The 22,347-nt window shown below is 39.5% G+C and overlaps 1 protein-coding gene across 1 annotated transcript in view; it reads right to left on the bottom strand.

Moving 5' to 3' along the window:
• LOC127418371 (dystrophin-related protein 2-like) overlaps positions 1 to 22,001 on the bottom strand; it is a 234,719-nt gene extending 212,718 nt beyond the window's left edge. Inside the window, exons 1-2 of the mRNA XM_051658987.1 lie at positions 21,830 to 22,001; positions 7,393 to 7,501 (exon numbers count right to left, since the gene is read on the bottom strand). The gene's annotated coding sequence lies outside the window, so the exon portion shown is untranslated. The remainder of the gene's footprint in view (positions 1 to 7,392; positions 7,502 to 21,829) is intronic.
• Positions 22,002 to 22,347: the final 346 nt, after the last annotated feature.

Raw genomic sequence — 22,347 nt, 5'->3', positions numbered from 1 at the left:
CCCAGCTGCCTCCGCATCTGAGATAGTCAACCCGCACATCTTATCATGTGACTTGAGCACGTTGCCACAGAGACATAGCACATGTGGAGGCTTCACGCCAACCACTGCGGCATCCACGCTCAACTCACCATGTGCCCCACTGAGAACGAACCACATTATAGCAATCATGAGGAGGTTACCCCATGTGACTCCACCCTCCCTAGCAACCGGGCCAATTTGGTTGCTTAGGAGACCTGGCTGGAGTCACTCAGCACGCCCTGGGATTTGAACTAGTGAACTAGCGAACTCCAGGGGTGGTAGCCAGTGTCTTTTACCACTGAGCTACCCAGGCACCCCAAAATGGCAATTTTAATGTCATCACTTTATAGATTAAATGAGCTATAAAAAGAAATGCACAATGTGAGTGAACATTAGAAAAGATAAAATGTGTACAGACTCTTTTCCCCCTGAGCAAGTGCAGCAGTAAGACCTGGTTAGCACAAGTAACTTACAGTAATATGGCTTAATTGAATAATGTAAGGGAAAAACAGCATCCTAACACTACATTTGAGGCACTACGCCCAATGCCCTAAACATTTATGCTTTTGCCTTCAACAAATGACATTGCAAATCAGTGTTTGTACATCTCCAATAAGATTATACCCAGTGTAGTTTAGTGCCAGGTTAACATTCATTCCCCTTCCTCTGACTCATCGCATCCTCATCGAAACAGATCAGGAGTGAGAGAGAGAGAGAGTGCAGGAGAGAGAGCACTCAGAGGAGATCAGCTCTAAAAATAAAGAGGATAAGGCATGATTAGCATATACTTCCTGCCCTCTTACTTATGCCAGTGTCTCAGCAGACAGATATTTTCAAATCTGTGGCCACTCTGGAGCTCTGTAGGCTGTGGCAAACACATCCCCCATTAGCACTGTGACCTCCACAGTGTTAGATCAGGTATTGGGTGAGAAACCGGAGGAGAAAAGGAAGGCTTTATCACGTGTCATTGAGGTGTCAGGTTTTAAACCATCCTCGATCGTCCATGGCCATTCAAAAAGGACAAAGTCAATCTGACAAAAAAAGGTCATGCTTTGTCATCTGGATCTGGTCTGTTGAACAGCTTGCAAGCTATCCGCAATCGAAAACTTTGGTTTAGAAGCAGGAGAAGGTCAAATCTCTGTGCCCTGGTAGATACGGTTTTCTGGAGAGATTGTGCAATCTCATAATTTCTCATACAGTTAGATTAGCCTGAAATAATAACTTGGCAAGTTTACTGTTTCCATAGGAACATAATACTTAACAGCCATCAGTGCTCTCAAAATAAAGCAATATACTGCCGAAAGATCAACTGCCAGAACACGATACTAAGACAAAGACTAAGAGAAGACAAAATAGGATATAAATAGCTGAAAACAATTGTTAAATGTTAATAGATATACCAAACGCATTCCTCATGCTGATATACAGCATTTCAGTAGTAAGTATAGACAATTAATAGAAACAGAATATGTTGCATAATCGCTGATTTTATTTTTTAAATAGTGTTTATCGTTAATACAATTTGGTTGAACTTGAAACAATGAAATCTGACCATGGTTAAAATTTAGTTTTTCTACAGACATAATTTACTGCTAATTAATTATTTTTAATTAGTAATTATTATAATTAAGGCTATCATTGGAAGAAATTTAAAGGGATAGTTCACCCAAAAATAAAAATTCTCTCATCATTTACTCACCCTCATGATATCCCAGGTGTGTTTGACTTTCTTTCTTTAGCAGGACACATTTGAAGAAAAATATCTTAGCTCAGTAGGTCCTTAAAATGCAAGTGGATGGTGATCAGACTTTTAAAGCTCTAAAATGAACAGACAATCAGCATAAACGTCATTCATACGACACCAGCTGTAAATTGAATGTCTTCTAAAGCGATACGATAGTTTTTTGGTGTCAAAAAGACCAATATTTAAGTACTTTTAACCTTAAACAGTTGCTTCTGGTAAGCTTCACAAGAGCGCTGAGTTCACATGGTCCTTGTGTGATGTATTCGCGTTGGGATGATATGGACATAATTTCACATTCTTCTTTCGGTTGAAACATCCAAGATAAGCACACAAACGTACCATTGTGAGTAAAGAAAAAAAATACCAATACCAATCTAAACCAAAACCAACGAAGCTTCTTTACAGCATTCCTCCTACTCGGCTGTAAACAGTGCTGCTCTTCTGGGTGTGTCACACGTTTATCAGTTCTCGCATGTCTCACATGCCGACGCGATTAGGTCACACATGCATACCGCTGCTGTGGAAGCAATGATTTAGAGTTAAAAAGTACTTACTGTAAATATTGATCTTTTCTGCACCAAAAGTAATCGCATCGCTTTAGAAGCCATTAATTTAACCGCTGGAGTCGTATGATGACGTTTATGCTGACTATCTGTTCTTTTTGTAGCTTCAAAAGTCTGATCACCATCCACTTCCATTTTAACCCTTAAACAGGCATGTGCACCACAAGTTAATTTGTTATAGGGGGTGTGAGAAAGAATTTCTCACCTAATCTTGTTATCATTTATCATAGTTGGGTCTGTTTTGAGTATGTGGGTCACATGACTTGGTTCAAATTTTCTGTGATCGTTAAGTCAGCCTGACCTACAACCAACATGGTGCAGGACATGCTGACTTTTCTTACTTTTCTTCATTAAAAAAAATTAATAAAAATAAAAACTGCTAATATTAATTATGAACATTGTCTTAAGATGCAGAAGAAGAAAATTAAGTCATATGTTGTTCATGCTGTTATTTAGCACATTTTGAAGTGTGCGTATCCCCTGAGATACATTGCCAGATTGAGGAAAGTAAAAGTTTGAACCCACAATATTACACATACACATTTATTACACTTACACATGTCATACATGCAACCTTAAAGCAAAACTGTTCTCAGTTTTGTTCTACACACACACACACACACATACACACACACTCTCTCTCTCTCACAAACACTCACGCACAGAGATATGTTTTCAAAAACACATAATTTTTGCATAAAATAAAACACAGAAATATTGATGACTTTGACTTTTTTGTACCTTAATTGGGCAGCGTATCCAGGGAGATACAACTCATAAAATCCAAAATATATAAAATATATAAAACATTCCTTTGGATATCTGTTACTTAAGTCCAAATGATATAAAAAGTGACATGAAATGATATTTTGCTAATCAGTTTCCACTCTTGCCTGTTTTAGGGTTAAGAACCTACTGAGCCAAGATATTTTTCTATTTTCTTTAAAGCAGGAAACCAAAATTGACCCTAATTATTTTACTAATGCATGTTACTGCTCTTATTTTGAACGATTCATCCATGCATATTTTCTATTTGCTTTTTTTTTTTTTTTTACCTCGCAATCTTTAATCAAAATATCATGACTTGATCTTCTGGTGAAATGACTGACTCTGCTCTGCTGACGTCTGCAAGTGGTACTCAGTTTTAATGAGTATAAACAAACCTGGCATCAAAAAGTTAATGCAGAGATGATAAGGTGTATTTTCGTCTGTTTCCCTCCAAAAATATCATTCCTTAACCCAAACTATCTTGGATATGGGCCAGCTGGCTTGAATTATTATTTTAAGTGAGGAGGAATAACGGCGAATTCACGGATGTGTTTAGACATTTCACGCATGAATTGCTGAAGTGATCACAATGAATACAAAGCTTCAGATGCCTCTGGAGTTTATTCAGATTTTTTAATGCCGGTATCTTGGGATGCACAACACGAGTAAGTGTTTTTTCCCTTTATATTTAGTGTATTGTGATTCACAACGTTAAAATATTGTTATCTTTTACTTGCTCGTATTTCAACGGCTACAGCCTCGTCATAAGAAAAGACCGTGTTGTGCGTTTATGTTGTCAGTTTGATCATCAATGTGTTGAGATTGCTGCTCTGGCTCGAGCAACACTCGAGGAAGGGGTGTGTATTTGTGTCAACTGCAAACTCACATACAGATCTGCCTCCATTTCACTATGCAACACCCACTTTTACAAATCAATCAACAACCGATGGATAAACTCAAGTCCCCGCCCTACATTTTTTTCTTGTTTGATAAGCTTTCACTCAGAAATATGTCGCAATTCGGAAGCAAAGTTGGTCGCAACTTCCATTTCATGCCAACTTTAAATGTGTTCTGCTGGGGGGAAAAAGTAATTCACACCTGAGATATTATGAGGGCGAGTAAATGATGAGAGAATTTTCATTTTTGGGTGAACTATCCCTTTAATTTAACCCTTTTATTCTCCATGTCTCTACATGTCTTCCCATGTCTACAGTAACTAGTCTCAGTTTTAAACAAAACAGTCAAACAAAAAGCACATTATTAACTCATATTAACATTCTTAACTCACATTAACTGAATTATGAATAGCCTCATGTTCAGGCTCATATTAAATTGGTAACATTTTTTAATTTCCTTAACTCATGTTAACTAAATTGAATGATGAAAATTTTCAATTTTTAGCTAAAGCAGCCTCCACTTTAGCTCTATGAAACTCATGTTCATTGCTTTATCAAGCTTGTAAGGTGAGTAATCAAATTTGCTGTGTTAAAAGTTTTAACATTAGCTCCACCTCGTGAAATCCTAGCAGTGCAAAGCTTACAAATTGTAACTCTGCTTTTATTGTCACCCAATTCAAAGCAATTCCACAAGAGACATTTTCTGTCAGATGCAGCACAAGTTGTAGGCCAATTGTGCAACATGTTTTTCCACCCTCCTTGACAGGTAAAAATCTTGGCTGATGTTCGATAGTGATTAGCAGAGACATTGGTGCAATGCTATCTGAAACCTCACCTGTAGCTCATTCTTTCTCCTTTGTGTCTTTAGTAGTGATGAAAGTATGTTATCAAATTTTTGTTATAAAAAAAAAAAAAAAGAGGAAATTGAACAGTAAGTCTCTCATGAGAGATGGCTAGCAAATGGATTGCATTAATAACACAAAAATTACAAATAAGAACACAGATGCTGCAAACTGACAACATTCTTCCCCGCTCTCTTGTAGTAGTACATAAAGATTAAACACGGTGAAGAGAGACACAACTGAACTGAAATGGCAAGACTAATATAAGCATGCGTCGGTTCTCAAAGTGACGCTTGCCTTCGTATACCATTACAACTGAAGCAGAGAAAATGGCAAGGTTCGCTACGTTGGCAGGCGAGTCGCCTCTGAACAACAGGTTCCATGTTAATTAGAGAACAAAGAAATCTTGCCTGTGGAGGTCTATTTGTCCTCCACATCAAAGAATGATCAACATCTTGATGGGAAATTATCTGAAACCATCCAATTTTAATGAATGCTTCCTCGCCCCTACCATTCCAGCCCAGAAACAAAATAAAGTATGTGACATACGCCATTAATGAATAAAGTTTTTTTTATGTAGGCCCCAAATCAAATCAGACAGAATTAATTACAGTGAAGCGAACTGACCTTTTCAGCTTGATAAATCATAAAGCTGGATGCCGTTAGGCCTGTGGACATGGAAAGCCTGGCTTTGATAATCTCTTTCCTGGTGCCGGGGCTGTATCGACCCAAGAAAAGCACTGCACACGTATTACCAAACTTGAGTTCTGACTAAAAGCTACTGTCTATCCTGGCCATGTCTCTGAAGTACTTTCTTTCTAGACCCATCAAATATTTTATCGTACGCAGGAAGATGTTCTCATTGGGTTGCTCAATTAAGCTCAAACAACCTCTCTTTGGAAGAATGCATTTCACCACTTAGAAAAAGAGTATTTTTGAAATCTATGGGTGGGTTGCACCAATAAGGATTAAATTACGCAGAGTTTAGATCTAATCCAGGGTTTGTTGATCCAAGTTTTATTTTAATTTGAGTTGTGTTGCACTACTTAATTTTAAATATGGTTTAACAAATCAGAGATTAAACATTCAACCCGATTAAAACGGTCACTTGCGATTAATTTTGTCTGCCATGATGGATTCTGAATTTAGCAGCTGTAAATCATTAGGACACAGGGCCGATCAAGGAGGTTAAGAAAATGTTGCAGTAATGTGTACAATATCACAAGCTTTAAAATATGGCACCATAATTTAAGAAAAAGGACAACACGGGTCTCGGATCAACCACCTCCTCTTGTCAGCGCCACTATTGTGGCCAGACATTAACAGCCCATGCTGCCGACTGAAACGAGTATAAGAGATAATATTGCTTGTAACCGCTCTCATTAAATGCCAAAATTACGCTTTACTCTCACTTCTCCTCGAGAGACCCCTCTCTGTCCGGTGTCTCCACATGTAAAGGATGGGGAAGCGGGTAATTGTGCCACCACCGAGACGAGCTGCCACACTCACACATCGAATTTGAAAGCACACATCGTGGCCAATGGCCCAACATTTTGGACCATAATAAACATAAATAATATGATAAACTTATCTCAGAGGGCTGACTGCACATCCAATGTTCATAGTCATTCATGTTTAATTGTAGGTCCGGTTTTTTTTATTTAAACCTCAGCTGCAAGTTTAAAGTTAATCCCTAACTGAGATTTAAAGTATTGAGCAACAGGATTAAAGTTAATTCAGATTTACTGTAAAATTTAAATCAGGATCAAATCGATTGTTAAAATGTAACCCTGATTATTTTTAAACAACGTTTAAAGTTTGGTGCAACAAAATTATCAGATAAACCTTGATTTAATCTAAATTTAAGATTAATCCTTGTTGGTGCAACCCACCCTAAATCTCTAAAATTGCTGCATGTTCTGTGTAACTCTTCATTATGAATTCCCTTTTTGATTGGTACATTTCAATCACCAACCTATTCAAAGAACTTATGACTGACTGGAGCGGTAAAGAGATTGGGCACTTGAAACTTGGCAAAAACATTTTTTACAAAGCCAGAGGTAAAACGAATATCTTATCGCATAAGCGTTCTTTGCACAATATGATATTTGAAGATTTTTAAATGTTAGCTATATAGTAATATTTTGTCAATGCTTGTTTAATTTCAATAATATGGTCTTATTATTTCTTAAAGAATCTATGAAATCAAAATAAAAGTTTTACTGCTTTTAGTCCATATCTATATGATGTGTACTTCTAAACGTTTCCAAAACTAATTTTCAGAAGGGATGAACATTTAAAATCTGCAGTCTCTCTCTTCCCACTAAAAAGACTCAGAAACATACATGACGTCACATAGAGTTTGAGAAACCTTGTCCAATCAAATGCTTTTAGAACGAGAACTCACCCTCCCCTTACATCTTTTCAGCACGTCTGGCAGTGTTCTAACTAGCCCTGATTATGCATTCGCATGGCACTTCAAAGGGAGCACAATCCATGCTGTACATTTGTTATAAACAGATTTTCCAATAAGAATAACTTAAAAGTAAGTTCTGACTGACCGTTATCGCCTTTCAGCCATCTGAAGCTCTCAAAGTGGAGTGTAATTGTCTTCGAAGGGAATAGGGCATAGAGATGATCACTTCTAAAAGGGACACGCCAATGCTGGAGCTGGATATGAGGAAATCATTTATATATTAAACTGTACATAAATGTGACCAATAAAATAAAAAATAAAATAGGCCCCAGTAAACAATAACATCGAACCCACAAAGTTCAGTATCTAGCCTGCTCAGTGCATCCACGTGAGAGCTAACAAACTCATTGACTGTTTATACACAGACACTAATTGCAATTTAAAAAGCCACAGGTGTGGGAAATTAACCTTTCATTGCCATTTAAACCTGTGTGTGTCACCTTGTGTGTCTGTAACAAGGTCAAACATTCAAGGGTATGTAAACTTTTGATCAGGGCCATCTGGGTGATTTTCTGTTATCATTATGATTTAAAAAGGAGCCAAACAACTATGTGATAATAAATGGCTTCATATGATCACTATCCTTAAATAAAAGACAGTTTTTTTTGCATGATCAGTCATATTTTCAAAATCAATGCCAAAATTTCACAATTTCTGCCAGGGTATGCTAACATTTGAGCACAACTGTATATGTTAGGCATGAAACAATACACAAATTTCACAATACGATATGATGTAGAAGCCTCACGATACGATACAATATATTTTTTAAACAGCGGCCACAACCTTTTTTAGCATAAACTTATTCAAGGATTCTACATAAATGTATTTAAAATCTTAAATGAAAAACAGTCTCTGACATTGGGAACGAAAAGCAGAGCTCTATAATAAAGTAACTTAAACAGCACTGCATTTATTTTGTTTGATTGTTAGGAGAAAAACTCACAATATTAACTCACAATTTACATGTTTGTCTTGAGAAAAATGAGTTTCTACTTTCAAATCATTTTAATTTAAATAGCACTTTCACAATACACATTGTTTCAAAGCAGCTTATAAAAAATGCCTTAAAGTCTTAAAGCCCCAATGAGCAAACTAAAGGTGACTGTGGCAAGGGAAAAAAAAAAAATTGTCACTGTTAGTTAGTGTAAAAAAAAAAAAAAACCTTGAGAGGAACCTTACCTCTGGCTTTACAATATACAGTATGTACATACTGTATATATTAAACTGTACATAAATGTGACCAATAAAATAAAAAATAAAATAGGCCCCAGTAAACAATAACATCGAACCCACAAAGTGCAGTGATCTAGCCTGCTCAACAGCAAGTCCACGTAGGGAGCTAACAAACTCATTGACTGTTTATACACAGACACTAATTGCAAGTTAAACAGCCAGCCAGGTGTGGCAAACAACAAACCTTCTCAAGTTGCCATCAGTAAACATGCACGATGTGTCAGCCTGTATTGTTGATCTGTAGTGAAGGTCAAACATTACCCAGGCTCACCATAGACTTATTGATCAGGGCCATCTAGCGTGATTTCTGTTATCATGACTGATCATGCAAAAGAAGCCAGTCAACTATGTGAGGATAAGTGACTTCATATGATCAGCCATCCTTAATTATCACATAGTTGTTTTTGCATGATCAGTCATATTTTAAATCATCATGATGCCAGAAATCACCCACAATGTCTGCCAGTGTATGCAAACGTTTGAGCACACCCTGTGATATGTTAGGCCATGATACAGATACACAAGGTTACACACATACGATTTAAATGGCAATGTAGAAGCTTCACTATCCGATACACTATAGCTTTTTAAACAGCGGCAATTAGCTGTCTGTAGCATAAACTTAGTCAATGAGGTTCTACATAGCTGTCATGTGGAATGCTTACATGAGCAGGCTAGATCGCTGAGCCATTGGGAAGCAGAAAAGCAGAGCTCTATCATAAAGTACCTGCGTAAACAAGCACTGCATGTAATTTTATTAGATTGATAGGAAAAGGACTCACAATATTAACTCACAATCTACATGTTTGTCTTGAGAAAATGCTAGTCAGTACTGTTCAAATCACTTATTAAGAAGTGGAAAATTTTGGGATCTCTGGCTATACCAAGCTACAGTCAGGTAGACATAATACAATATTATTTAGCAATATGAGCAAACATGTAATTGTTTGGGATACAAAGAAAACCCACAGGTAACCTCAGGAGAAATACAGGCTGCTCTGGAACAAGACAGTGTTACCGGGTTGTTTCAAGGAGCACACACCTCAGTTGTGCTCACACCTGTTTACATTTTGACATCAAAAGCAGAGAATAAGTCTCATGTAATCACAGGTTTCTTACGTTATTGGTTTTTTGAATAAGCTGTTTTTTGATAGTTATGAGCAAGATGCTGTACATATGATATGATAACTTACGATACAAATTTTTTTTACACCCCTAGTAAATGTGTGTGTGGCTGTAAACTAAAGCCTATTGGCTAATTTTTAAAATGGGACGAATACTTCGACATGTCCCACCCCCACTTCCTGTTTCAGTAGGAATAACGTCTAAACGCCAAATCAAACTGCGCTTATTGAGGCAAAAGGTCTACTTTCTTATTACCACAAACACACAATTATGCATTGGTGGGTGACAAGTTGCAATGGACCGAAAGCAATTATATATTATATTCACTTAATTTACCTTCATAGTAAAGTACAATTTCACTAACAGTTCAAGAATTTCAATGCCCCTGTGTACACACCCAAAATGCTCCTTGCTCCTTGACCTAAATACAAAGAACATGAGAGGTAAATGAAAGAAAGATACTGCAATCCACTCTTACTCTGGGCTGCAATACCAGCTTTTTCATGTGCAATTACATTCACAGTTTATTGATCACTTGATTTAGCAAGCATCAGCCTACACAATTTGAGGATAGACCATTTCAAAACATTAAATCCTATTTAAATAGCAACAGAAAGCTCTGTGAAGAACAGTGTATTTCAATTGCCCAGTCTACACAGTAGTTACCGTGTTTACAGGAAATATACAGTATATTCTGCAGAGATGGTCAAACACAGATATTGGCTAAATGCAGGGGACCATTAAGACAAATTAAAAGGAATACTCTGCAGTAGGCTGCTCTAATGCACTAATGTTATTGATTGCAAGTCACTGTACAAGTTTGAGTCACAGCCCATAACAATATCATGCAGTAGGCTACGAGAGGAGAGTGCTGCAATCTCTAATACACTGGCTCTAAAAGCCCCAACAATGGCAGTCCAATGCTTTTTCCCGACCGCTGCAGCATAATTGGGTGTTAGTGGTAATTTAAAAGTATCCCTTTGTGTATAGAGGCTGTTGAGCTCATCAGAAGACCGTAGATGTTAAGGATGAGAGTGTGTCTAATGTAAGCACATGATTCTACACTTTGGCTAAAAGTATGTGGACATCCCCTTCTGATAAAGACACTATCTGTATTTATTGTCTACTTTATCTAAGTAGCTTGAAGTGTAGGTGTAACAAGTTCTTTAACTCTTCAGGGAATGAGGAAGTGGGAGACGGCATTCTCAGTCCAAATAACAAAGTTTTATTAACAAAGACTTCACTTTTCAGCGGCTTCTAAAGATCACACACAGGATCAAACTCGGCTCTCTTTCCCCTCCGTGCTTCTCTTTCGGAATCCCCACTCGGGAGATTATTCTGAAGAGTGCCTCTGCAACACTTCGTGCTGAGATGTTGTGCAGAGGCACTGATTCCAGATATCGTGTTGCGTAGTCCACCAGAACCAACACAAAGCTATGCCCACGTGCCGTCCACTCTAATGGCCTGACGAGGTCCATGCCAATTCTTTCGAAGGGGACCTCGATCAATGGAAGGGGGCGCAATGGTGCATTTGGGGTAGCCACAGGATTCACCAGCTGACATTCACGGCAAGCCGCACACCACCTTCGAACATCCCCGCCAATAGAAACAGGCCATCAGACAGTTTAGTGGTTTTTCCTGCCCTAAGTGACTCGCCATCGGATTATAATGAGCCACCTGGAATAACATTTCCCTGACGGCTCTTCGGTACTAACAGTAGGGTTGTATCCTCCTTTGTCTGAGTGTCCTGCGTCAATCAATACAACCGATCCTTAATAATCGAAAAATATGGGTATGAGAGTGCAATGTCTGGCTGGAGGCATTGACCATCAATAAATTTCACTTGGTCAAAGGCATGCTTAAGGGTCTCATCTCGCATCTGCTCCAGAGGGAAATCCCCTGCACAGAATCCTCTAAGGGTGGGGGAAGCCGCATCATCCTGGTGTGGAGCTGACGTAGACGGCCCTGGTACTGCCTCCCCAGCCAGTGACTCGCACACCACACACCAATACACTTTGTTACAGGACCCAGCCACACAAATTCCCCTCAATAAAGTTGTAAATACTGGCCAATCCATACCCAAAATTAGTGGATGGGTGAGGCGGAGACTAACAACTGCCTCTATTTTATGCTTTTGCCCTTTGAATTGAATAAAGACAGACAATAAAGGGTATTCTTGAACATCCTCATGCAAACACCTCACCTTCACCTGGCGTGCTGCATCCAAAGCCTTGAACCAAGCATTGATGAATTGAGGTTTGATTACAGCCTGAATCCACCAAGGCTCGATATGTACCCCATTGGATACTCACTGGTATCCGGTATGTCCCAGCTCGATCGGGGGCGGCCTGTGGTGCGTCGGGAATCCAAACCAATGCCCCCACTTCCATCAGCTGGCATCGGTCCTGGAAATGCCCGGGATTCCCCCAGTGCCAGCAGACCGGCCCAGGATTTACACCCGTACTGGTGGCCGCAGAGTCGCCAACCTGTGAGGGAGAGGAGACAGCCACAGGGGAAACAAGAGGGTTGGGGAAGCCCCAGATTTTGGGGGCAGGGACCCCCGGTTCCGGGACGCAGGAACGGGAAAATGGGAGGATGGAGAGGGGGAAGGGTGAGAGAGAAGAGGGCTTGTCGGCCCCCAGATTCACCACCAAATGGTCCTTTGCCAGCTGGACTGCCTCCTCCAGTGATGCCGGACTGTGGCACCGGATCCACTTCGGTGTTCCCCTCGGCAGCCGGTCGACAAACTGCTCCAGCACCACCAAGTTGATGACTACATCGGCGTCATGGTCTTCGGCCAGCACACACCTCCGACAGGCATCACGGAGCTGTTGCGCGAAGGCGAGCGGGCAGCTGAACTCCCCATACGCCAGCACCCAGAAGCGCTGACAGTGCTGTTCTGAGTTACGGCAGACCCGTTGCAGGATGGCTCCTTTTAGGTCTGGATACTCCAGCAAACTTGCAATTGGAAGCTGTTGGGCTGCAAGCTGAGCCTCCCCCAACAACAGTGGCAAAAGACTGACTGCCCACTGTGCGTGGGGCCAGGACGACCCCTCCACGGCATGCTCGAACAGATCTATAAATGCCTCGTGGTCATCCTGGGGCCCCATTTTTGCCAGTGTGATCTAGGGCATGGTGGGTTCGGTCGGGGTTGCTGCTTGAGTACGCCCCCTCTTCCACATTAGGCTAGCTAGCTAATTTACATTCCATTTTTTTAAGATAGCTTAGTAATAGTTTAACTACTTTAAATTATGTGTAGCTTGTAGCTTCCCCAACACTGGAGTCAGGCCCCATAGCTGAACGTTACCTGACCTCACTGATGCTCATGTCTAAATGGGAGCAAATTTCTGCAGCCAAGTTCCAATATCTAGTGTACAACTTTCCTAGAGGAGTAAAAGCTGTTAGGGAGGATAAAATTCCACTCCCTATTAATAGTATTGGTTTTTAAATTAAATCACTACTCTCATATAGGTATGATTTATGGGTGTCCACTTTCTTTTTGCCATATAGTGTATGTGGTCACATGGCCCTAATTGTAGCCCAAAGAAGGTCTATTCATTATTATTTCATGTTATAATTTTAAAAGTTAATGTAATGGAGCTGTTGAGAAGCTTAAAGCTCTGAACAGTCAAAACGCAACACCCAGCAACATCTGAGTGAACATCTTTGGTGTGTATTCACGGCTATCAGTTCCAAATTACACCTGTCCTTTGTCAATGTAAAAGAAAAATGAGAATCTATAAATATTTTTTCAAGGAGGTTACACTGCATTCTCCTCTAATCTCCCACAATGTGCCAGCATGTCTGACAAAACAGGAGAGCAAAGGTACATACATCAGTGCAGCTCTGGATGACAGGGATAAAGCAATACTGTGCAATAGTCGTTTCTCTGCCACAGCAGCATCTGGCTGATCGACTTTCCTGGACGTGTGATATCTTTTCAAAGCACACATCTATAATACTGAAACAGTAGGGTCTCACTCCATAAACAAGCAGACGAATAACAGAAAATGATTGTCCAGAATTCAAGTGCAGTTACCCGATCTAACACTTTCTTTAGTCAGCTATGTCCCAGAATGACCAAGTTCAAACTAAAGCTCTCTCTTATTCTAGAAGCAAAGTAGACTTTGTTCCCAATGGGTATCAGAATATCTGCTTTTTGCTTTTCTGCTTTTTACTTTGTAGTCTTAAGTGTGCAACTGATTTCAAAAGCAATTGAAAGACATAATTCGAAAGAAAAATGTCATTGTACAATGACGACTACATACTACATAATGTAGGCAAGGGCTTTTTTTTATTAAATTTTTTTATTTTAGACTGTACTCTGCCCACTGATGTCTTGTGATATAGGCTACATCCTCAAATGTATTTTTGACTACCTTGCATTTGCTTGATGACATGGTTACATTACATATTTTTCTGTTTGTTTTTCTCTATCTTCTAAGTCACATTTTGTGGCACATACAATATGATAATGCTATAAATTTAACAATTTAAAATATATGCAAGTCCTCATTTAGCAGATGGGTCATTAAAAATATGGCTGTTCATGGTGATAAAAATTAGAAATATTTTTTCTAATCTAGATACAATTATATTTGTTATGTTCATAGAAAAGTAATCTTTGTGTCAATATTGGTTTCATAAAATGTTTGAAAAACATTTATAGAATTTTCTACAAAAAAGTAAATGATTGAATGACTTGTGGTGTCAAATGGTAAAGTAAAAGGTATTAATGTAATTTCTTTGCACCTTGAATACATGTGTACTCAAATTAATCATTAATTCAAGGTGAAACATATTCTGTACAAGAATATTAAGTTTTCTCAGGGTTACTCCATATGACCTGAACAAAATATGCATTTTCATAAAATATCAGATTTTAACTTTAAAAATAAAGATTATTCTGCATGTTGCAATCCTCATGCCATCATTTCTTCTTTTTTCCCCCCCAAGAGTTTCAGCTTTTAATATTTTTTTTTTTTATTTTACCGGGAAAACAATATAAAAATAACTTAGAACACAGTAATGAGAATAAGTTCATCATTCATGAACTGTATTCAACTAATTGTTTTGTGTGAATTGCATTTTTTTATTATTATTATTTTATGTATGTATTATTGAATCAATAAAAAAAAACAGGTGTCACGTCATTAACTCAGATGCTTTATCCAAGGCATCAGAGACAATTTCTTGCTCAACGGCACAATGGGGATAACTCTTAGCTTGTTTCATTTAGAGATCAAACTAGCATTTTTCTTTCTGTATCTCTTTCTTTCACTCAAAAACACACACACAATACAGTACACTTAAAATATTAGAGAAGAAGCTTTTAGCATCACTTTTGCAATTTAGTATCCTGCAACTGGTGGAGACATGCATTGTGCCCCCTTATCAATCCATATTACGGCGTGCCAAGACGACTTCCACTCTAAGCTGGTTTTCAGAAGCTGACCACAAGGCCCTGCAGTAGAAGACAGTAAATAAAACCCATAAATGTCCCACCGCAGACAACCAGCAAACAGTAGCCCATTCAATGTTAATAGAAGAGCATTGGTTACCCGAGTTTAAATAATGGCCTCCTGCCTCTATCTCTGGGGTCAGATACCCTAGGTGGCTGGATTTATAGAGTTAGCAAATTGCTTTTCTATGCTCAATCTTCACCCCTCTCTCTGTCTGCTCATCCTTTCTTTCAACACGGTGCGTGGATGATGGAAAGGAACAGAGGGGTGATTGGCCTGTTTTTCACTACCGAAGAGCAGGACGTGTCTCAAGGCCGGTGGAAAGCACAGAAAGGTGCTCATCAAAGGTGCACCACTCTCCTGACGCATTCCATTACGGAGACATTTCTCACAGTGCCTTGACACAGCCCTAAAATGCTTTATTCCAGCATAGTTGGAGATGAGGCCACCGGTGATGCTGCTGTCAGTCAGACTGATTGTGATAACTGAGGATGTGACTTTGCTTCTCAACTTCAGAGGCTCAAAGCCTGTTTTGGCATTTCCCTTGACTTCTGGTTCATATCCTCTATCAGGACCAAGGTAAACAGAGGCCATGGGTTTGCAGGCAACAGCATCAAAAGCCAGAAAGGAAGAAAACAAGACAAACAGCTTATATATCCAATGTGACATGGGCTGTACCTGAAGAACGCTCAGACTTAAAAGGAATAGTTCACCCAAAAATAATATTCTCTCATCATTTTGCTCACCCTCATGCCACTGCAAACTCGTATGACTTTTTTTTCCTCTGCAGAACACAAAGATATTTTTAAGAATGTATGAGGTGCCTTTGTCCATACAGTGTAAGTCAATGCAGTCCAATACTTTCAAGCTCCAAAAAGGTAAAGTCAGCTTTAAACTAATTAATAAGACTCAAGTGGTTTAATCCATGTCTTCTGAAGTACTGAGATCGTTTTGGGTGAGAAACTGACCAAAAGTACTTATTCACTATAAATCTTGACATCCGCAGTCTCCTTGGCGCATTAATGAGAGAAGCTCATTCATACACTTCCATGTGCTTGACGCATTTACGTGTTGCCAAGTTCACAGTTTTCCCGCCCAGTTGGGCAATTTTGAAAATGCAGACGCAAGTTAAAATGAGACACAAATCGCACATTCAGATTTTAGGGGTATTTTTAAAATGTATCGTGGTCGTCAAAAGGTTGATGGTAACCGCTAGAAAATAAAAATGCAATGTCTCATTTATGCACTGTGTTCCAGCTGGGCCAAATGTCAAGATTTTTAGAGAATAAGGACTGAAATTTTAATCTGTTTCTCACCAAAAGAGATTGTAAATTCTTCCCCCTGCCCAGTAGGTGGTGATATGTGCGAAGAATGCAAATCTCCAAAAACAAAAGAATGTGAAAGTGGAGGAATTATAGTAAAAAAGGACTTAAATATTGATCCGTTTCTCACCCACACCTATCAATTTTGAAGATATACAGGTGCATCTCAATAAATTAGAATGTCGTGGAAAAGTTCATTTATTTCAGTAATTCAACTCAAATTGTGAAACTCGTGTATTAAATAAATTCAGTGCACACAGACTGAAGTAGTTTAAGTCTTTGGTTCTTTTAATTGTGATGATTTGGGCTCACATTTAACAAAAACCCACCAATTCACTTTCTCAAAAAATTAGAATATGGTGACATGCCAATCAGCTAATCAACTCAAAACACCTGCAAAGGTTTCCTGAGCCTTCATAATGGTCTCTCAGTTTGGTTCACTAGGCTACACAATCATGGGGAAGACTGCTGATCTGACAGTTGTCCAGAAGACAATCATTGACACCCTTCACAAGAAGGGTAAGCCACAAACATTCATTGCCAAAGAAGCTGGCTGTTCACAGAGTGCTGTATCCAAGCATGTTAACAGAAAGTTGAGTGGAAGGAAAAAGTGTGGAAGAAAAAGATGCACAACCAACCGAGAGAACCGCAGCCTTATGAGGATTGTCCAGCAAAATCGATTCAAGAATTTGGGTGAACTTCACAAGGAATGGACTGAGGCTGGGGTCAAGGCATCAAGAGCCACCACACACAGACGTGTCAAGGAATTTGGCTACAGTTGTCGTATTCCTCTTGTTAAGCCACTCCTGAACCACAGACAACGTCAGAGATGTCTTACCTGGGCTAAGGAGAAGAAGAACTGGACTGTTGCCCAGTGTTCCAAAATCCTCTTTTCAGATGAGAGCAAGTTTTGTATTTCATTTGGAAACCAAGGTCCTAGAGTCTGGAGGAAGGGTGGAGAAGCTCATAGCCCAAGTTGCTTGAAGTCCAGTGTTAAGTTTCCACAGTCTGTGATGATTTGGGGTGCAATGTCATCTGCTGGTGTTGGTCCATTGTGTTTTTTGAAAACCAAAGTCACTGCACCCGTTTACCAAGAAATTTTGGAGCACTTCATGCTTCCTTCTGCTGACCAGCTTTTTAAAGATGCTGATTTCATTTTCCAGCAGGATTTGGCACCTGCCCACACTGCCAAAAGCACCAAAAGTTGGTTAAATGACCATGGTGTTGGTGTGCTTGACTGGCCAGCAAACACACCAGACCTGAACCCCATAGAGAATCTATGGGGTATTGTCAAGAGGAAAATGAGAAACAAGAGACCAAAAAATGCAGATGAGCTGAAGGCCACTGTCAAAGAAACCTGGGCTTCCATACCACCTCAGCAGTGCCACAAACCGATCACCTCCATGCCACGCCGAATTGAGGCAGTAATTAAAGCAAAAGGAGCCCCTACCAAGTATTGAGTACATATACAGTAAATGAACATACTTTCCAGAAGGCCAACAATTCACTAAAAATGTTTTTTTATTGGTCTTATGATGTATTCTAATTTGTTGAGATAGTGAATTGGTGGGTTTTCGTTAAATGTGAGCCAAAATCATCACAATTAAAAGAACCAAAGACTTAAACTACTTCAGTCTGTGTGCATTGAATTTATTTAATACACGAGTTTCACAATTTGAGTTGAATTACTGAAATAAATGAACTTTTCCACGACATTCTAATTTATTGAGATGCACCTGTAGATTTAACCACTGGAGTCATATGAATTACTTTTATGCTACCTTTAAGTGCTTTTTGGAGCTTCAAAGTTCTGGCCACCATTCACTTGCGTTGTATGGACCTACAGCGTGGAGATATTATTTTTTTAAATCTTCCTTTGTGTTCAGCAGAAGAAAGAACGTCATACACATCTGGGATGGCATGAGGGTACATGAGTGATGAGAGAATTTTCATTTTTGGGTGTACTATCCTTTAAAATTTTGATCGGTTTCTCACTCAAAGGGATCGTATCACTTCCGAGGACATGGATTAAACCACTAGTCATATGGGTTACTTTTATGCTGCCTTTATGTCCTTTTTGGAGCTTGAACCTTTTGGACTCCATCGACAAAAACACCTCATTCCTCATAATATCTGTGTGTTCTGAAGAAAATCATACGAGTTTCAGATGGCATAAGGGTGAATAAATGATGAGAGGATTAGCATTCTTTAAATTTCTGCAATTAATTCAGTGCAAACTGCTTAATGTAGAGACTCATTTCAAAGTTGCATTTCATTTACACAGAACCAAAGCCCTAAATGTACCTATTCTTTATCTGCCTTGCAAGCACATGCAAATCTATTGTTTTTAAACCATCTTGAACTATGCTACAAAGAATCAGCGAAACCTTCAAACTGAACTTTGAATATGCTCATAAAGTTTCTCTCTCACAGAATCTGTTGCTACCGAGCGTTCAACGAGTCTGCTATAACTCCTGACATTTTTAGAGCAGAACCAAAAACAAGGTAAACTTCCCCTGATACTGCTTTGTGTTCAAGGCGCCATCTGAGCTACTAAATAATGCAGTCCAAATGCTGATGATGAGGAGAGGGAAAACAAATCACCAAGAAAATTAGTTGCAATATAGTGGCACACGTTGCTAAACCAATAAATGTTCCTGTCAACACATTTCAAAATGCGCACAAAGCAGTGTCATTACAACACTGGGTGTTCCAAAGTAAATGTTGTGTTGTATGCAATCACATCACTAAAAATTATAGGAGTATGTTTATCACACATTCAAAATGATGACTGCAAGGGAGGGAATGAATATGCATGATCTCTGAAAAGATAGAGAGCTCTTCTGTGACAAAGGAACAGACTTTGAATGACTGCATGTTTCATTTCATGCAGTCAAATTACACTAAATTAAAAAAAAATCAATAAAAAATGAGACAATGGAGGTGGATGAACTTGCATGATCTGGGGATAGAAAAGGGGGAAGAAGGTTGTGAGTGGCATAAACATTGAATGGCATGTGAAAACCAAAGAGGATGAGCTGATAACTCTCTTGAACATTTCAGCAGGATCAATGTCACACCTCCTCCCTTTTCCACTGCCAGCATCATTCAGAGCTCATGAGGCACCACTCAAATGAGCCTGAGACACTTCTTTTGCCTTTTCCTCTTTTTTTCTGACTGTTCAGCTGTCGACATTTCAAAGAACATCAAAGGCTGAGTCTCAAAAGAGCTTTTAACCCTTGTGCGACCTTCAAGACATTTTTGTCTTTTTTTTTTTTTTATCATTTTGGCTGTTAATGCCAACGACATAAATTTTACCAAAAGTGTGTATTTTGGGGGGAATTTTGATATTTCACCTCAGTTCCTAAATTACATCTATAATACACTGTGTACACAAAATAGTTGCACTCAGAACAAAAATGTCCCCACTGAAACCCATTAAAACTGCAATATTTGGGGGCCTGGGTAGCTCAGCAAGTAAAGATGATGACTACCACACCTGGAGTCGCAAGTTCAAATCCAGGTCGTGCTGAGTGACTCCAGTCAGGCTTCCTAAGCAACCAATTGGCCCGGTTGCTAAGGTGGGTAGAGTCATGTTGGGTTAACCTCCTCATGGTCGCTATAATGTGTGGTTCTCACTCTCGGTGGGGCGCATGGCGAGTTGTGCGTGGATGCCAAAGAGAATAGTGTGAAGACTCCACATGCGCTAGGTCTCCACGGTAACACGCTCAACAAGCCACGTGATAAGATGCGCAGATTGACGGTCTCAGACACGGGAGGCAACTGAGATTCGTCCTCCACCACCCAGATTGAGACAAGTCACTACGCCACCACGAGGACTTAGAGCGCTTTGGGAGTTGGGTATTCAAAATTGGGGAGGAAAAGGAGAGAATTTTTAATATTTTCCACCAGATGGTGCCATTTTTCTCATGTTTAGCCTATGGAGCAAATACATGCTTTTTCCCTATTTTCTGTTTGCTGTATTATAGAGCACTGCAGGGCAATTGAATAAATGATCCAGTTAAAATTGTGTGGGTGAGTTGGTACGGATGTCAGCATGTGTTGTATGTGTGTATTGAGAAATGCGTGTGTGTGTGGCATTTAAAACTGGCATTTAAAGGGTTAAAATCCTGAAAATTAATGAATATTTTGAAGTTATGATCAGGACTGATGTTGGTTAAGAAAATATTGATATATAATATTTGTTTGGCAGTTTTTTGACACAGACATTTTTGTCCTCTAAAGGTCCAGTGTGAGGTTTGTTTTTTTTTTCTTTTTTAAATCTGACATTGCACAAAAAATTATAATGCATCACAATCAATGCTGTTGCTAATCACTGACATATCCCAGACTGTGATACTCCCCAAAAAATCCCATTAGCATTCAGTATATGGAAAATAATTCATTTTTTTGTGCTCCCCCCCCCCTAAAAAAATTTAAAGCGTTAAAATCCTGAAAACGAATGAATATTTGGTAGTTATGATCAGGCCTGATGTTGGTTAAAAAACTAAAAAAAAAGAAAAAGAAACTATAATATTAATATTATAATATACTATAATATATAATATTATTATGGCAGGTTTTTGCCGTGGACATTTTTGTCCTCGAAGCACCTCTGAGTAACTTTTTGTTTACTGGCGCACAAGGGTTAAAGACCCTTCAACCTCTTATTTCACCACTGTCCTGAGATTTGGAGACAAATGTCAAAACCAGCACGTTTTCAAAGTGTGAAGTGAGGCTCTGTAAAAAACAGGAGGGAAAAGGGCCGGAATACTAATAATTATGGATAAGAAAAGCGAACTATCACAGTGAGAAATAGATGTATTTCCAACGGCCGTAAGCGACAGAGCATTTAAAATCAGCTGATAAAGTCAGCGCTAGCCTGGTCAAATGATGTAAGCGTCAATGACACGCGAGAACAGATTCTCTCTTTAAAAACCGTATCCAATATACACCGGCTTGACATGTTAACCGGGACGACAGAAAAGATTTAAGATGCCGTTCAAACTAGCGAACGCGTCCTTGCGCTAACGTAAAAAGCAAGACGCAGCACAACGAATATAACAGAACGCGGGTTTCTCGAGACGCGTTTTTAAAAGTTGAAGTTCTCTGAACTTGAAAAACGCGGTTCTTCTTCGCGAGACGCGGCGCAACGGTGAAAGACGTCAATAGCTCATGTATGTTTACATAGAAAAACTATTGGAAATTAGCATAGATAGACGATAAAAACGCGTTCCTATCAAAGGCCGTTTCATGAGCGTGCATTACCGGCCGATTTCTCTATTAATTTAAACCAGTACAACGCTGCACGTGAATTTAAAAGCTCTAACCGTAGCCGCACGTCACACTTTTGTATTACCAACAAACAAAGTCTTACCTTTTACTCTCAGAAACGTGAGAAACGGCGAAAGTGAAGCACTTCAGATTTCCATTTTACGCGAACGCTCAGCTGGTAAGAAAGCGACGGGAGGACAGTGGAGAAGTGATGAACGGGCAGACGGTGACGAACGGAAAATCTCTCACACATTAAACAGGACATCAGCCGTGAAAGGTGGATCGCGCGCGCGCTCGTTTGTGTGGTTATGCGCCTGCAGACTGCATCGTTTTAAGTTGTGCACATGCCTCGATTCATGATAACGCATCGGTTGTAATTCCGGAGGTGAGCGCGTATTCTTCATTCACTTCAAATGAAGTTTGCTGGACGCTCGGCACGAATGAGAAACGCGCGGGATCACCAGAGCCCGTCAGAAACACGGAGATTTGTCACGCAGAGTTGAAAGCGCTCGCTTGCATGAGCCAGGTCGTACGATGTGGTTTGCTCACAATGCATTGATGCTGAAATTTCCTTGGACGTGTCCTTAGACCAAGTGTAAGGCTTCTTTGGGAAAAACAATG

This window comes from Myxocyprinus asiaticus, chromosome 27 (assembly GCF_019703515.2).
Source record: "Myxocyprinus asiaticus isolate MX2 ecotype Aquarium Trade chromosome 27, UBuf_Myxa_2, whole genome shotgun sequence".
NCBI lineage: Eukaryota > Metazoa > Chordata > Actinopteri > Cypriniformes > Catostomidae > Myxocyprinus > Myxocyprinus asiaticus.
Note: the sequence above shows the minus strand (reverse complement) of the source record. Positions and strands in the feature narration are given on the sequence as shown.